The sequence below is a fragment of the Phalangium opilio genome, unplaced genomic scaffold (assembly GCF_054372755.1).
Source record: "Phalangium opilio isolate 3A_F unplaced genomic scaffold, DU_Popi_V2 ptg000031l_1, whole genome shotgun sequence".
Classification (NCBI taxonomy): domain Eukaryota; kingdom Metazoa; phylum Arthropoda; class Arachnida; order Opiliones; family Phalangiidae; genus Phalangium; species Phalangium opilio.
In genome coordinates, this window is record NW_028324158.1 from 534,674 (window position 1) to 548,742 (window position 14,069).

At 46.6% G+C, this 14,069-nt stretch overlaps 7 non-coding genes across 7 annotated transcripts; all 7 read right to left on the bottom strand.

The window, feature by feature from the left end:
* Positions 1–1,344: 1,344 nt before the first annotated feature.
* Positions 1,345–1,417, bottom strand: TRNAN-GUU (transfer RNA asparagine (anticodon GUU)). The gene has a single exon. It is a non-coding gene; the product is annotated as a tRNA-Asn (tRNA).
* A 3,294-nt stretch (positions 1,418–4,711) lies between these two features.
* TRNAN-GUU (transfer RNA asparagine (anticodon GUU)) lies at positions 4,712–4,784 on the bottom strand. The gene has a single exon. It is a non-coding gene; the product is annotated as a tRNA-Asn (tRNA).
* Positions 4,785–6,909: 2,125 nt separating this feature from the next.
* On the bottom strand, positions 6,910–6,982 carry TRNAN-GUU (transfer RNA asparagine (anticodon GUU)). Its single transcript has one exon. It is a non-coding gene; the product is annotated as a tRNA-Asn (tRNA).
* A 1,098-nt stretch (positions 6,983–8,080) lies between these two features.
* Positions 8,081–8,153, bottom strand: TRNAN-GUU (transfer RNA asparagine (anticodon GUU)). The gene has a single exon. It is a non-coding gene; the product is annotated as a tRNA-Asn (tRNA).
* A 1,098-nt stretch (positions 8,154–9,251) lies between these two features.
* On the bottom strand, positions 9,252–9,324 carry TRNAN-GUU (transfer RNA asparagine (anticodon GUU)). The gene has a single exon. It is a non-coding gene; the product is annotated as a tRNA-Asn (tRNA).
* Positions 9,325–12,181: 2,857 nt separating this feature from the next.
* TRNAN-GUU (transfer RNA asparagine (anticodon GUU)) lies at positions 12,182–12,254 on the bottom strand. Its single transcript has one exon. It is a non-coding gene; the product is annotated as a tRNA-Asn (tRNA).
* A 1,247-nt stretch (positions 12,255–13,501) lies between these two features.
* TRNAN-GUU (transfer RNA asparagine (anticodon GUU)) lies at positions 13,502–13,574 on the bottom strand. Its single transcript has one exon. It is a non-coding gene; the product is annotated as a tRNA-Asn (tRNA).
* Positions 13,575–14,069: the final 495 nt, after the last annotated feature.

Genomic DNA, 14,069 nt, shown 5'->3' on the forward strand with positions numbered 1-14,069 from the left:
ACGGAAGCCCAAAGATTCACAACACCGCTCCCGGATGGGCTCGAACCACCAACCTTTCGGTTAACAGCCGACGGCGTTAACCATTGTGCAACGGAAGCCCAAAGATTAAATGTTCGTCAGGTATTGTGGAAAAACTTTGACTATTTACGTCACATCTGAGACTTCACAACACCGCTCCCGGATGGGCTCGAACCACAAACCTTTTGAATAACAGCTGAACGCTCTAACCTTTGCGCCACGGAAGCCCAAAAATTAAATGTTCGTCAGTTATTTTTAAAAAACTCTGAATTTTACGTTACATCTAAGACCTCACAACACCGCTCCCGGATGGGCTCGAACCACCAACCTTTCGGTTAACAGCCGACGGCGTTAACCATTGCGCAACGGAAGCCCAAAGATTAAATGTTCGTCAGGTATTGTGGAAAATCTTTGGATTTTTACGTTACATGTGACATCTCACAACACCGCTCCCGGGTGGGCTCGAACCACCAACCTTTCGGTTAACAGCCGAACGCGCTAACCATTGCGCCACAGAAGCCCAAAGATTAAATGTTCGTCAGGTATTTTTAAAAAACTCTGAATTTTACGTTACATCTAAGACCTCACAACACCGCTCCCGGATGGGCTCGAACCACCAACCTTTCGGTTAACAGCCGAACGCGCTAACCATTGTGCCACGGAAGCCCAAAGATTAAATGTTCGTCAGGTATTGTGGAAAAACTTTGACTTTTTACGTCACATCTGAGACCTCACAACACCGCTCACGGATGGGCTCGAACCACCAACCTTTCGGTTAACAGCCGAACGCGCTAACCATTGCGCCACGGAAGCCCAAAATTTAAATGGTCGTCGGGTATTGTGGAAACACTTTGGCTTTTTACGTTACATGTGAGAGCTCACAACACCGCTCCCGGGTGGGCTCGAACCACCAACCTTTCGGTTAACAGCCGAACGCGCTAACCATTGCGCCACAGAAGCCCAAAGATTAAATGTTCGTCAGGTATTTTTAAAAAACTCTGAATTTTACGTTACATCTAAGACCTAACAACACCGCTCCCGGATGGGCTCGAACCACCAACCTTTCGGTTAACAGCCGAACGCGCTAACCATTGTGCCACGGAAGCCAAAAAATTAAATAATCGTCAGTTATTTTTAAAAAACTCTGAATTTTACGTTACATCTAAGACCTCACAACACCGCTCCCGGATGGGCTCGAACCACCAACCTTTCGGTTAACAGCCGACGGCGTTAACCATTGCGCAACGGAAGCCCAAAGATTAAATGTTCGTCAGGTATTGTGGAAAAACTTTGGATTTTTTCGTTACATGTGAGATTTCAAAACACCGCTCCCGGGTGGGCTCGAACCACCAACCTTTCGGTTAACAGCCGAACGCGCTAACCATTGCGCCACGGAAGCTCAAAAATTAAACGGTCGTCAGGTATTGTGGAAAAACTTTGGCTTTTTACGTTACATTTGAGACTTCACAACACGGCAGCCGGGTGGGCTCGAACCACCAACCTTTTGGTTAACATCCGAACGCGCTAACCTTCGAGCCAAGGAAGCTCAGAAATGAAATGGTCGTCAGGAATTGTGGAAAAACTCTGACTTTTTACGTCACATCTGAGACTTCAAAACACCGCTCCCGGATGGGCTCGAACCACAAACCTTTTGAATAACAGCTGAACGCGCTAACCATTGCGCCACGGAAGCCCAAAAATTAAATGTTCGTCAGTTATTTTTAAAAAACTCTGAATTTTACGTTACATCTAAGACCTCACAACACCGCTCCCGGATGGGCTCGAACCACCAACCTTTCGGTTAACAGCCGACGGCGTTAACCATTGCGCAACGGAAGCCCAAAGATTAAATGTTCGTCAGGTATTGTGGAAAATCTTTGGATTTTTACGTTACATGTGACATCTCACAACACCGCTCCCGGGTGGGCTCGAACCACCAACCTTTCGGTTAACAGCCGAACGCGCTAACCATTGCGCCACAGAAGCCCAAAGATTAAATGTTCGTCAGGTATTTTTAAAAGCTCTGAATTTTACGTTACATCTAAGACCTCACAACACCGCTCCCGGGTGGGCTCGAACCACCAACCTTTCGGTTAACAGCCGAACGCGCTAACCATTGCGCCACAGAAGCCCAAAGATTAAATGTTCGTCAGGTATTTTTAAAAAACTCTGAATTTTACGTTACACCTAAGACCTCACAACACCGCTCCCGGATGGGCTCGAACCACCAACCTTTCGGTTAACAGCCGAACGCGCTAACCATTGTGCCACGGAAGCCCAAAAATTAAATGTTCGTCAGTTATTTTTAAAAAACTCTGAATTTTACGTTACATCTAAGACCTCACAACACCGCTCCCGGATGGGCTCGAACCACCAACCTTTAAGTTAACAGCCGACGGCGTTAACCATTGCGCAACGGAAGCCCAAAGATTAAATGTTCGTCAGGTATTGTGGAAAAACTTTGGATTTTTACGTTACATGTGACATCTCACAACACCGCTCTCGGGTGGGCTCGAACCACCAACCTTTCGGTTAACAGCCGAACGCGCTAACCATTGCGCCACAGAAGCCCAAAGATTAAATGTTCGTCAGGTATTTTTAAAAAACTCTGAATTTTACGTTACATCTAAGACCTCACAACACCGCTCCCGGATGGGCTCGAACCACCAACCTTTCAGTTAACAGCCGACGGCGTTAACCATTGCGCAACGGAAGCCCAAAGATTAAATGTTCGTCAGGTATTGTGGAAAAACTCTGACTTTTTACGTCACATCTGAGACTTCAAAACACCGCTCCCGGATGGGCTCGAACCACAAACCTTTTGAATAACAGCTGAACGCGCTAACCATTGCGCCACGGAAGCCCAAAAATTAAATGTTCGTCAGTTATTTTTAAAAAACTCTGAATTTTACGTTACATCTAAGACCTCACAACACCGCTCCCGGATGGGCTCGAACCACCAACCTTTCGGTTAACAGCCGACGGCGTTAACCATTGCGCAACGGAAGCCCAAAGATTAAATGTTCGTCAGGTATTGTGGAAAATCTTTGGATTTTTACGTTACATGTGACATCTCACAACACCGCTCCCGGGTGGGCTCGAACCACCAACCTTTCGGTTAACAGCCGAACGCGCTAACCATTGCGCCACAGAAGCCCAAAGATTAAATGTTCGTCAGGTATTTTTAAAAAACTCTGAATTTTACGTTACATCTAAGACCTCACAACACCGCTCCCGGATGGGCTCGAACCACCAACCTTTCGGTTAACAGCCGAACGCGCTAACCATTGTGCCACGGAAGCCCAAAGATTAAATGTTCGTCAGGTATTTTTAAAAGCTCTGAATTTTACGTTACATCTAAGACCTCACAACACCGCTCCCGGATGGGCTCGAACCACCAACCTTTCAGTTAACAGCCGACGGCGTTAACCATTGCGCAACGGAAGCCCAAAGATTAAATGTTCGTCAGGTATTGTGGAAAAACTCTGACTTTTTACGTCACATCTGAGACTTCAAAACACCGCTCCCGGATGGGCTCGAACCACAAACCTTTTGAATAACAGCTGAACGCGCTAACCATTGCGCCACGGAAGCCCAAAAATTAAATGTTCGTCAGTTATTTTTAAAAAACTCTGAATTTTACGTTACATCTAAGACCTCACAACACCGCTCCCGGATGGGCTCGAACCACCAACCTTTCGGTTAACAGCCGACGGCGTTAACCATTGCGCAACGGAAGCCCAAAGATTAAATGTTCGTCACGTATTGTGGAAAATCTTTGGATTTTTACGTTACATGTGACATCTCACAACACCGCTCCCGGGTGGGCTCGAACCACCAACCTTTCGGTTAACAGCCGAACGCGCTAACCATTGCGCCACAGAAGCCCAAAGATTAAATGTTCGTCAGGTATTTTTAAAAAACTCTGAATTTTACGTTACATCTAAGACCTCACAACACCGCTCCCGGATGGGCTCGAACCACCAACCTTTCGGTTAACAGCCGAACGCGCTAACCATTGTGCCACGGAAGCCCAAAGATTAAATGTTCGTCAGGTATTGTGGAAAAACTTTGACTTTTTACGTCACATCTGAGACCTCACAACACCGCTCACGGATGGGCTCGAACCACCAACCTTTCGGTTAACAGCCGAACGCGCTAACCATAGCGCCACGGAAGCCCAAAATTTAAATGGTCGTCGGGTATTGTGGAAACACTTTGGCTTTTTACGTTACATGTGAGAGCTCACAACACCGCTCCCGGGTGGGCTCGAACCACCAACCTTTCGGTTAACAGCCGAACGCGCTAACCATTGCGCCACAGAAGCCCAAAGATTAAATGTTCGTCAGGTATTTTTAAAAAACTCTGAATTTTACGTTACATCTAAGACCTAACAACACCGCTCCCGGATGGGCTCGAACCACCAACCTTTCGGTTAACAGCCGAACGCGCTAACCATTGTGCCACGGAAGCCAAAAAATTAAATAATCGTCAGTTATTTTTAAAAAACTCTGAATTTTACGTTACATCTAAGACCTCACAACACCGCTCCCGGATGGGCTCGAACCACCAACCTTTCGGTTAACAGCCGACGGCGTTAACCATTGCGCAACGGAAGCCCAAGGATTAAATGTTCGTCAGGTATTGTGGAAAAACTTTGGATTTTTTCGTTACATGTGAGATTTCACAACACCGCTCCCGGGTGGGCTCGAACCACCAACCTTTCGGTTAACAGCCGAACGCGCTAACCATTGCGCCACGGAAGCTCAAAAATTAAACGGTCGTCAGGTATTGTGGAAAAACTTTGGCTTTTTACGTTACTTTTGAGACTTCACAACACGGCAGCCGGGTGGGCTCGAACCACCAACCTTTTGGTTAACATCCGAACGCGCTAACCTTCGAGCCAAGGAAGCTCAGAAATGAAATGGTCGTCAGGTATTGTGGAAAAACTCTGACTTTTTACGTCACATCTGAGACTTCAAAACACCGCTCCCGGGTGGGCTCGAACCACCAACCTTTCGGTTAACAGCCGAACGCGCTAACCATTGCGCCACAGAAGCCCAAAGATTAAATGTTCGTCAGGTATTTTTAAAAGCTCTGAATTTTACGTTACATCTAAGACCTCACAACACCGCTCCCGGGTGGGCTCGAACCACCAACCTTTCGGTTAACAGCCGAACGCGCTAACCATTGCGCCACAGAAGCCCAAAGATTAAATGTTCGTCAGGTATTTTTAAAAAACTCTGAATTTTACGTTACACCTAAGACCTCACAACACCGCTCCCGGATGGGCTCGAACCACCAACCTTTCGGTTAACAGCCAAACGCGCTAACCATTGTGCCACGGAAGCCCAAAAATTAAATGTTCGTCAGTTATTTTTAAAAAACTCTGAATTTTACGTTACATCTATGACCTCACAACACCGCTCCCGGATGGGCTCGAACCACCAACCTTTAAGTTAACAGCCGACGGCGTTAACCATTGCGCAACGGAAGCCCAAAGATTAAATGTTCGTCAGGTATTGTGGAAAAACTTTGGATTTTTACGTTACATGTGACATCTCACAACACCGCTCTCGGGTGGGCTCGAACCACCAACCTTTCGGTTAACAGCCGAACGCGCTAACCATTGCGCCACAGAAGCCCAAAGATTAAATGTTCGTCAGGTATTTTTAAAAAACTCTGAATTTTACGTTACATCTAAGACCTCACAACACCGCTCCCGGATGGGCTCGAACCACCAACCTTTCAGTTAACAGCCGACGGCGTTAACCATTGCGCAACGGAAGCCCAAAGATTAAATGTTCGTCAGGTATTGTGGAAAAACTTTGGATTTTTACGTTACATGTGAGATTTCACAACACCGCTCCTGGGTGGGCTCGAACCACCAAGCTTTCGGTTAACAGCCGAACGCGCTAACCATTGCGCCACGGAAGCTCAAAAATTAAATGGTCGTCAGGTATTGTGGAAAAACTTTGGCATTTGACATTACGTTTGAGATCTCACAACACCGCTCCCGGGTGGGCTCGAACCACCAACCTTTCGGTTAACAGCCGAACACGCTAACCATTGCGCCACGGAAGCTCAAAAATTAAACGGTCGTCAGGTATTGTGGAAAAACTTTGGCTTTTTACGTTACATTTGAGACTTCACAACACGGCAGCCGGGTGGGCTCGAACCACCAACCTTTTGGTTAACATCCGAACGCGCTAACCTTCGAGCCAAGGAAGCTCAGAAATGAAATGGTCGTCAGGTATTGTGGAAAAACTCTGACTTTTTACGTCACATCCGAGACTTCAAAACACCGCTCACGGATGGGCTCGAACCACCAACCTTTCGGTTAACAGCCGAACGCGCTAACCATTGCGCCACGGAAGCCCAAAATTTAAATGGTCGTCGGGTATTGTGGAAACACTTTGGCTTTTTACGTTACATGTGAGAGCTCACAACACCGCTCCCTGGTGGGCTCGAACCACCAACCTTTCGGTTAACAGCCGAACGCGCTAACCATTGCGCCACAGAAGCCCAAAGATTAAATGTTCGTCAGGTATTTTTAAAAAACTCTGAATTTTACGTTACATCTAAGACCTAACAACACCGCTCCCGGATGGGCTCGAACCACCAACCTTTCGGTTAACAGCCGAACGCGCTAACCATTGTGCCACGGAAGCCAAAAAATTAAATAATCGTCAGTTATTTTTAAAAAACTCTGAATTTTACGTTACATCTAAGACCTCACAACACCGCTCCCGGATGGGCTCGAACCACCAACCTTTCGGTTAACAGCCGACGGCGTTAACCATTGCGCAACGGAAGCCCAAAGATTAAATGCTCGTCAGGTATTGTGGAAAAACTTTGGATTTTTTCGTTACATGTGAGATTTCACAACACCGCTCCCGGGTGGGCTCGAACCACCAACCTTTCGGTTAACAGCCGAACGCGCTAACCATTGCGCCACGGAAGCTCAAAAATTAAACGGTCGTCAGGTATTGTGGAAAAACTTTGGCTTTTTACGTTACATTTGAGACTTCACAACACGGCAGCCGGGTGGGCTCGAACCACCAACCTTTTGGTTAACATCCGAACGCGCTAACCTTCGAGCCAAGGAAGCTCAGAAATGAAATGGTCGTCAGGTATTGTGGAAAAACTCTGACTTTTTACGTCACATCTGAGACTTCAAAACACCGCTCCCGGATGGGCTCGAACCACAAACCTTTTGAATAACAGCTGAACGCGCTAACCATTGCGCCACGGAAGCCCAAAAATTAAATGTTCGTCAGTTATTTTTAAAAAACTCTGAATTTTACGTTACATCTAAGACCTCACAACACCGCTCCCGGATGGGCTCGAACCACCAACCTTTCGGTTAACAGCCGACGGCGTTAACCATTGCGCAACGGAAGCCCAAAGATTAAATGTTCGTCAGGTATTGTGGAAAATCTTTGGATTTTTACGTTACATGTGACATCTCACAACACCGCTCCCGGGTGGGCTCGAACCACCAACCTTTCGGTTAACAGCCGAACGCGCTAACCATTGCGCCACAGAAGCCCAAAGATTAAATGTTCGTCAGGTATTTTTAAAAGCTCTGAATTTTACGTTACATGTGAGAGCTCACAACACCGCTCCCTGGTGGGCTCGAACCACCAACCTTTCGGTTAACAGCCGAACGCGCTAACCATTGCGCCACAGAAGCCCAAAGATTAAATGTTCGTCAGGTATTTTTAAAAAACTCTGAATTTTACGTTACATCTAAGACCTAACAACACCGCTCCCGGATGGGCTCGAACCACCAACCTTTCGGTTAACAGCCGAACGCGCTAACCATTGTGCCACGGAAGCCAAAAAATTAAATAATCGTCAGTTATTTTTAAAAAACTCTGAATTTTACGTTACATCTAAGACCTCACAACACCGCTCCCGGATGGGCTCGAACCACCAACCTTTCGGTTAACAGCCGACGGCGTTAACCATTGCGCAACGGAAGCCCAAAGATTAAATGTTCGTCAGGTATTGTGGAAAAACTTTGGATTTTTTCGTTACATGTGAGATTTCACAACACCGCTCCCGGGTGGGCTCGAACCACCAACCTTTCGGTTAACAGCCGAACGCGCTAACCATTGCGCCACGGAAGCTCAAAAATTAAACGGTCGTCAGGTATTGTGGAAAAACTTTGGCTTTTTACGTTACATTTGAGACTTCACAACACGGCAGCCGGGTGGGCTCGAACCACCAACCTTTTGGTTAACATCCGAACGCGCTAACCTTCGAGCCAAGGAAGCTCAGAAATGAAATGGTCGTCAGGTATTGTGGAAAAACTCTGACTTTTTACGTCACATCTGAGACTTCAAAACACCGCTCCCGGATGGGCTCGAACCACAAACCTTTTGAATAACAGCTGAACGCGCTAACCATTGCGCCACGGAAGCCCAAAAATTAAATGTTCGTCAGTTATTTTTAAAAAACTCTGAATTTTACGTTACATCTAAGACCTCACAACACCGCTCCCGGATGGGCTCGAACCACCAACCTTTCGGTTAACAGCCGACGGCGTTAACCATTGCGCAACGGAAGCCCAAAGATTAAATGTTCGTCAGGTATTGTGGAAAATCTTTGGATTTTTACGTTACATGTGACATCTCACAACACCGCTCCCGGGTGGGCTCGAACCACCAACCTTTCGGTTAACAGCCGAACGCGCTAACCATTGCGCCACAGAAGCCCAAAGATTAAATGTTCGTCAGGTATTTTTAAAAGCTCTGAATTTTACGTTACATGTGAGAGCTCACAACACCGCTCCCGGGTGGGCTCGAACCACCAACCTTTCGGTTAACAGCCGAACGCGCTAACCATTGCGCCACAGAAGCCCAAAGATTAAATGTTCGTCAGGTATTTTTAAAAAACTCTGAATTTTACGTTACATCTAAGACCTAACAACACCGCTCCCGGATGGGCTCGAACCACCAACCTTTCGGTTAACAGCCGAACGCGCTAACCATTGTGCCACGGAAGCCAAAAAATTAAATAATCGTCAGTTATTTTTAAAAAACTCTGAATTTTACGTTACATCTAAGACCTCACAACACCGCTCCCGGATGGGCTCGAACCACCAACCTTTCGGTTAACAGCCGACGGCGTTAACCATTGCGCAACGGAAGCCCAAAGATTAAATGTTCGTCAGGTATTGTGGAAAAACTTTGGATTTTTTCGTTACATGTAAGATTTCACAACACCGCTCCCGGGTGGGCTCGAACCACCAACCTTTCGGTTAACAGCCGAACGCGCTAACCATTGCGCCACGGAAGCTCAAAAATTAAACGGTCGTCAGGTATTGTGGAAAAACTTTGGCTTTTTACGTTACATTTGAGACTTCACAACACGGCAGCCGGGTGGGCTCGAACCACCAACCTTTTGGTTAACATCCGAACGCGCTAACCTTCGAGCCAAGGAAGCTCAGAAATGAAATGGTCGTCAGGTATTGTGGAAAAACTCTGACTTTTTACGTCACATCTGAGACTTCAAAACACCGCTCCCGGATGGGCTCGAACCACAAACCTTTTGAATAACAGCTGAACGCGCTAACCATTGCGCCACGGAAGCCCAAAAATTAAATGTTCGTCAGTTATTTTTAAAAAACTCTGAATTTTACGTTACATCTAAGACCTCACAACACCGCTCCCGGATGGGCTCGAACCACCAACCTTTCGGTTAACAGCCGACGGCGTTAACCATTGCGCAACGGAAGCCCAAAGATTAAATGTTCGTCAGGTATTGTGGAAAATCTTTGGATTTTTACGTTACATGTGACATCTCACAACACCGCTCCCGGGTGGGCTCGAACCACCAACCTTTCGGTTAACAGCCGAACGCGCTAACCATTGCGCCACAGAAGCCCAAAGATTAAATGTTCGTCAGGTATTTTTAAAAGCTCTGAATTTTACGTTACATCTAAGACCTCACAACACCGCTCCCGGGTGGGCTCGAACCACCAACCTTTCGGTTAACAGCCGAACGCGCTAACCATTGCGCCACAGAAGCCCAAAGATTAAATGTTCGTCAGGTATTTTTAAAAAACTCTGAATTTTACGTTACACCTAAGACCTCACAACACCGCTCCCGGATGGGCTCGAACCACCAACCTTTCGGTTAACAGCCGAACGCGCTAACCATTGTGCCACGGAAGCCCAAAAATTAAATGTTCGTCAGTTATTTTTAAAAAACTCTGAATTTTACGTTACATCTAAGACCTCACAACACCGCTCCCGGATGGGCTCGAACCACCAACCTTTAAGTTAACAGCCGACGGCGTTAACCATTGCGCAACGGAAGCCCAAAGATTAAATGTTCGTCAGGTATTGTGGAAAAACTTTGGATTTTTACGTTACATGTGACATCTCACAACACCGCTCTCGGGTGGGCTCGAACCACCAACCTTTCGGTTAACAGCCGAACGCGCTAACCATTGCGCCACAGAAGCCCAAAGATTAAATGTTCGTCAGGTATTTTTAAAAAACTCTGAATTTTACGTTACATCTAAGACCTCACAACACCGCTCCCGGATGGGCTCGAACCACCAACCTTTCAGTTAACAGCCGACGGCGTTAACCATTGCGCAACGGAAGCCCAAAGATTAAATGTTCGTCAGGTATTGTGGAAAAACTTTGGATTTTTACGTTACATGTGAGATTTCACAACACCGCTCCTGGGTGGGCTCGAACCACCAACCTTTCGGTTAACAGCCGAACGCGCTAACCATTGCGCCACGGAAGCTCAAAAATTAAATGGTCGTCAGGTATTGTGGAAAAACTTTGGCATTTGACATTACGTTTGAGATCTCACAACACCGCTCCCGGGTGGGCTCGAACCACCAACCTTTCGGTTAACAGCCGAACACGCTAACCATTGCGCCACGGAAGCTCAAAAATTAAACGGTCGTCAGGTATTGTGGAAAAACTTTGGCTTTTTACGTTACATTTGAGACTTCACAACACGGCAGCCGGGTGGGCTCGAACCACCAACCTTTTGGTTAACATCCGAACGCGCTAACCTTCGAGCCAAGGAAGCTCAGAAATGAAATGGTCGTCAGGTATTGTGGAAAAACTCTGACTTTTTACGTCACATCCGAGACTTCAAAACACCGCTCCCGGATGGGCTCGAACCACAAACCTTTTGAATAACAGCTGAACGCGCTAACCATTGCGCCACGGAAGCCCAAAAATTAAATGTTCGTCAGATATTTTTAAAAAACTTTGGATTTTTACGTTACATGTGAGATCTCACAACACCGCTCCCGGGTGGGCTCGAACCACCAACCTTTCGGTTAACAGCCGAACGCGCTAACCATTGCGCCACAGAAGCCCAAAGATTAAATGTTCGTCAGGTATTTTTAAAAAACTCTGAATTTTACGTTACACCTAAGACCTCACAACACCGCTTCCGGATGGGCTCGAACCACCAACCTTTCGGTTAACAGCCGAACGCGCTAACCATTGTGCCACGGAAGCCCAAAAATTAAATGTTCGTCAGTTATTTTTAAAAAACTCTGAATTTTACGTTACATCTAAGACCTCACAACACCGCTCCCGGATGGGCTCGAACCACCAACCTTTAAGTTAACAGCCGACGGCGTTAACCATTGCGCAACGGAAGCCAAAGATTAAATGTTCGTCAGGTATTGTGGAAAAACTTTGGATTTTTACGTTACATGTGACATCTCACAACACCGCTCTCGGGTGGGCTCGAACCACCAACCTTTCGGTTAACAGCCGAACGCGCTAACCATTGCGCCACAGAAGCCCAAAGATTAAATGTTCGTCAGGTATTTTTAAAAAACTCTGAATTTTACGTTACATCTAAGACCTCACAACACCGCTCCCGGATGGGCTCGAACCACCAACCTTTCAGTTAACAGCCGACGGCGTTAACCATTGCGCAACGGAAGCCCAAAGATTAAATGTTCGTCAGGTATTGTGGAAAAACTTTGGATTTTTACGTTACATGTGAGATTTCACAACACCGCTCCTGGGTGGGCTCGAACCACCAACCTTTCGGTTAACAGCCGAACGCGCTAACCATTGCGCCACGGAAGCTCAAAAATTAAATGGTCGTCAGGTATTGTGGAAAAACTTTGGCATTTGACATTACGTTTGAGATCTCACAACACCGCTCCCGGGTGGGCTCGAACCACCAACCTTTCGGTTAACAGCCGAACGCGCTAACCATTGCGCCACGGAAGCTCAAAAATTAAACGGTCGTCAGGTATTGTGGAAAAACTTTGGCTTTTTACGTTACATTTGAGACTTCACAACACGGCAGCCGGGTGGGCTCGAACCACCAACCTTTTGGTTAACATCCGAACGCGCTAACCTTCGAGCCAAGGAAGCTCAGAAATGAAATGGTCGTCAGGTATTGTGGAAAAACTCTGACTTTTTACGTCGCATCCGAGACTTCAAAACACCGCTCCCGGATGGGCTCGAACCACAAACCTTTTGAATAACAGCTGAACGCGCTAACCATTGCGCCACGGAAGCCCAAAAATTAAATGTTCGTCAGATATTTTTAAAAAACTTTGGATTTTTACGTTACATGTGAGATCTCACAACACCGCTCCCGGGTGGGCTCGAACCACCAACCTTTCGGTTAACAGCCGAACGCGCTAACCATTGCGCCACAGAAGCCCAAAGATTAAATGTTCGTCAGGTATTTTTAAAAAACTCTGAATTTTACGTTACACCTAAGACCTCACAACACCGCTCCCGGATGGGCTCGAACCACCAACCTTTCGGTTAACAGCCGAACGCGCTAACCATTGTGCCACGGAAGCCCAAAAATTAAATGTTCGTCAGTTATTTTTAAAAAACTCTGAATTTTACGTTACATCTAAGACCTCACAACACCGCTCCCGGATGGGCTCGAACCACCAACCTTTAAGTTAACAGCCGACGGCGTTAACCATTGCGCAACGGAAGCCCAAAGATTAAATGTTCGTCAGGTATTGTGGAAAAACTTTGGATTTTTACGTTACATGTGACATCTCACAACACCGCTCTCGGGTGGGCTCGAACCACCAACCTTTCGGTTAACAGCCGAACGCGGTAACCATTGCGCCACAGAAGCCCAAAGATTAAATGTTCGTCAGGTATTTTTAAAAAACTCTGAATTTTACGTTACATCTAAGACCTCACAACACCGCTCCCGGATGGGCTCGAACCACCAACCTTTCAGTTAACAGCCGACGGCGTTAACCATTGCGCAACGGAAGCCCAAAGATTAAATGTTCGTCAGGTATTGTGGAAAAACTTTGGATTTTTACGTTACATGTGAGATTTCACAACACCGCTCCTGGGTGGGCTCGAACCACCAACCTTTCGGTTAACAGCCGAACGCGCTAACCATTGCGCCACGGAAGCTCAAAAATTAAATGGTCGTCAGGTATTGTGGAAAAACTTTGGCATTTGACATTACGTTTGAGATCTCACAACACCGCTCCCGGGTGGGCTCGAACCACCAACCTTTCGGTTAACAGCCGAACGCGCTAACCATTGCGCCACGGAAGCTCAAAAATTAAACGGTCGTCAGGTATTGTGGAAAAACTTTGGCTTTTTACGTTACATTTGAGACTTCACAACACGGCAGCCGGGTGGGCTCGAACCACCAACCTTTTGGTTAACATCCGAACGCGCTAACCTTCGAGCCAAGGAAGCTCAGAAATGAAATGGTCGTCAGGTATTGTGGAAAAACTCTGACTTTTTACGTCACATCCGAGACTTCAAAACACCGCTCCCGGATGGGCTCGAACCACAAACCTTTTGAATAACAGCTGAACGCGCTAACCATTGCGCCACGGAAGCCCAAAAATTAAATGTTCGTCAGATATTTTTAAAAAACTTTGGATTTTTACGTTACATGTGAGATCTCACAACACGCTCCCGGGTGGGCTCGAACCACCAACCTTTCGGTTAACAGCCGAACGCGCTAACCATTGCGCCACAGAAGCCCAAAGATTAAATGTTCGTCAGGTATTTTTAAAAAACTCTGAATTTTACGTTACA